Source organism: Lottia gigantea, assembly GCF_000327385.1.
Source record: "Lottia gigantea unplaced genomic scaffold LOTGIsca_229, whole genome shotgun sequence".
NCBI classification, from domain to species: Eukaryota; Metazoa; Mollusca; class Gastropoda; family Lottiidae; genus Lottia; species Lottia gigantea.
The window spans coordinates 89,339-93,421 of NW_008708637.1; positions in this window are offsets into that span (position 1 = coordinate 89,339).

A 4,083-nucleotide genomic window follows, 5' to 3' on the forward strand; every position below is an offset into this window, starting at 1 on the left:
GGTTTTTATTCAATTGTAGACAAACTATAAGTCAGGCTGAGAAGTGTTTTTCAATAATTATTTAGTTTAATAGATATATAGTGTTATATAGAGATTCTATTCTTTAGTCCTGACACCTGGTAAGTCCAACTGATGAATATATACACTTATTGACCAAGTTTGAGACTTTAATTTTCATGTCCTTTTCTAAGAGGTAGTGTCCCTTTAAATGTAATCAGCTGAGGTATGTGCCTAACATATAATTTATTTAATCGCATTAGAGACCTACACCACTGATTGCCAAGGCACGTGCTCATAAAATTTGTTAAAAGGTGCAAAAAAATGTCAGATATATCACCAATTTAATGGGAACAAACAAAATGAAATTAGAAACATAGATTCCAATTAGAAATCTTATATTTTCTTTCCCCTTGTTATTTTGAATTTAGTGGCCCACCCTCTTTGATTCCATATGATGCTTGATGTGGTTGAATTATGCTGTTAAATTCAATCAAATTTGATTTAATTTGATTGGTCCCCATCTTTGAATTTGATTGAATCCACAATGCTTGAATTTGTCCTTGGTCTATTTTGATTTGATTTGACTGTCTCAATATTGATTTGATTTGATTGGACTGTCCCAATATTGATTTGATTTGATTGATAGTCATTGGTCTATTTTGGTTTGATTGATTGACAGACATTGATCTATTTTGATTTGATTTGATTGATTGACAGTCCTTGGTCTCATGTATAACTTTTTGAGGAAACCAGGAAAATACTGAAAGTCCAATCTTTTTGATTGATTGACAGTCATTGATCTATTTTGATTTGATTTGATTGGACTGTCCCAAATTTTGATTTGATTGATTGACAGTCCTTGGTCTCGTATATTGCTTTTTGGAGGAAACCAGGAAAAGTCCAATCAGTTCAAGTGAAACTGACTGACTGACTTAAATCCAATCAAATAAATTGGCTTGGTTCCATCAAAGTTCTTGCATAACACGATATATGGTCAGAAATCACAGCCTAATGATACATTGTCATGATAGTAGGATATTTATTCCATTTGCAATTTTGCTGGTTTTGGCTCTCCACCAAATTCGACTAGAATCAATTTAATTGAAGTGCTCTTTATAATGGAGGAGAGAAAAGCCTAGTTGCATTTTTGTTCTGCAGCAATATTAATATTTGGGATAATGAGGTCAGAATTTAAAGTGAAACAACCTATTTTTTTTAGGGTGGGTTGTAGCCTAATCGGTTAGAGTGTTGGAATGATTATATGACATCATTTGCTTGGTTATATGGTGGTCATGGATTATAATCTCAGTCAGTGTGTGAAAGTTCAATGAACTAGAATAAGTCATCTTTCCTCATTGTTCAAGTCAACCCATCTGTAAATGGATACAGATTATCCGGGAAAGATCAATGCCAAGAGGTTTGGTCAAGGACCAGCTGGTAGAAAGGATCCTCATTATTCCAGTCAACCCAGCTGTAAATGGGTACAGATAATCCAGGAAAGATCAATACCAAGAGGTTGGTCAAGGACCAGCTGGTAGAAAGGATCCTTATTATTCCAGTCAACCCAGCTGTAAATGGGTACAGATAATCCAGGAAAGATCAGTACCAAGTGGTTGGTTAAGGACCAGCTGATAGACAGGATCATCATGAACTTCAGTTATTATCCTTGTAAAATATAGTTGTTTCTCTCTTTCTTATCGATTCTCCCCAATTTCTAAGATCTCAACAGTAAAACTGTCTTCAAATGAATTTTATGGCCAATGATCAAAGATTTCTTCAGCCAAAAACAGAGTTCAGTTATCTTAGAACATACTCTGTTTTATCCAGGCTAATTTGTACTGGTGTGAAATAATGAATCACTTTTGGTGCTTGTTATCAGCATTCTGACCATTCTGTTGGTATAAATACCTTGTTTCAGAGATAACAAACAAATAACTGACCCATTCTTTATTTATTGCTTGAGTTTAACCAAATGAAATGAAATGGAGTTTTACGTCCTACTTTTCAGCACCATGTGGGCTAATGAAGACGGCCAACGCCATGCAGGGTGCGATGAAGGAAATTTTGCCAGGACAGCGGCATTAGCCTGCTCTTTTTCGATTTCCAACTGTCGAGGGATCTTTCACGTGCACAGTCTGTAGCACACTGGGCCTCGGTTTATTGTCCCATCTGAACGACTAGACTCCTTTTCCATGTCAGTCCCTCTTACCTGCATCACTGACAGGGGAAACCAGGTTGAAAAATCCGAAGGTATTATCCCGAGCTATGTGAGAATTTAGTTTAATGAAATGAAATATTTTGTTTCAGAGATAATAACAATTAATTATGTTAGCAATTAAACTCGAATGAGTTCAATTCAAAATGGCCGCCAGTCAATCAATACTGGATAACAAAGACACAATAGTACTTGTTATAAACATTACTAGTTGACACCTGTCGTTATACGGTCAATAACTTCATCTGAGTACCTATATATAGTCATTAGTATACTAATACCACAATAGTTATCATATATATAGTCAATAGTATACATCTACTAATACTTCAACTGTTGTTATATAACTGGGCAGGAGGGAATGTTGGGGTAGCTCTTTTAAACTATGTAAGCTATAGGCAATGCACCTTTAATCATATACAAGCAATTGATGTATGATATATATTGTTGTATGATAAAGAGTGGTACAATTAGAATCTTGCAACAGGCAATGCCCCTTTACTCCATTACCAGTTTAGCAATAGGCAATGCCCCTTTAATCATATACAAGAAATTGATGTATGATATATATTGATGTATGATAAAGAGTTGTACAACTAGAATCCTTATGTACCTAATAATGTGTTCATGGGGTTTGCTCCTTTAATGTCCTGTAATTGGCAATGCCCCTTTGCTTCATGACCAGTTTAGCAATAGGCAATGCACCTTTAATCATATACAAGCAATTGATGTATGATATATATTGTTGTTGTATGATAAAGAGTTGTACAACTAGAATGACTGTTTGGTATGATAATTAGAATGTTTATGTACCAAATAGCCTTGGGTTTGCTCCTTTAAACTAGTTTAACAATAGGCAATGCCCCTTTAATCATATACAAGCAATTGATGTATGATATATATTGTTGTTGTATGATAAAGAGTTGTACAACTAGAATGACTGTTTGGTATGATAATTAGAATGTTTATGTACCAAATAGCCTTGGGTTTGCTCCTTTAAACTAGTTTAGCAATAGGCAATGCACCTTTAACTATATACAAGCAATTGATGTATGATATATATTGTTGTATGATAAAGAGTTGTACAACTAGAATGACTGTTTGGTATGATAATTAGAATGTTTATGTACCAAATAGCCTGGTTAACTGGACATAAATAAATAATAATTAGGCTGATAATAGAGTGTTTATTTTTCACTAATACAGCTGTTAAATACTGTCTGTTATCCATCTGTTTGTGGTGCTGAATACACATGCCAGTTACATTAGCCCCATTGGCAACAGCACAGAAGCCTTTGAATTAAATTTTTCTGCTATGTTTCACTTTAAAAGATAAACCTCATATTTGATGTAATTGGTATTCTGGATGTCACATGATCCAGTCAACCCAGCTGTAAATGGGTACAGATAATCCAGGAAAGATCAATGCCAAGAGGTTTGGTCAAGGACCAGCTGGTAGAAAGGATCCTCATTATTCCAGTCAACCCAGCTGTAAATGGGTACAAATAATCTAGGAAAGATCGATGCCAAGAGGTTTGACCAAGGACCAGCTGGCAGAAAGGATCCTCATTATTCCAGTCAACCCAGCTGTAAATGGGTACAAATAATCCAGGAAAGATCAATACCAAGAGGTTTGACCAAGGATCAGCTGGTAGACAGGATCCTCATGAATCCTTATAAAGCTATTACACTCTAAAATCATTGCCAAGAGGTTAACAATAGGTTCTCGTGAACCTAAGTTATTATCCTTGTAAAAAAACAGTTTGCTTCTTTCATTCTCCAAGTACAAGTAATTACCAAATTGTCCTGAAACTCGGCGCCAACAACAGAAGCAGGAATAAAAACAAGACATTGCTAAAATGTTATTT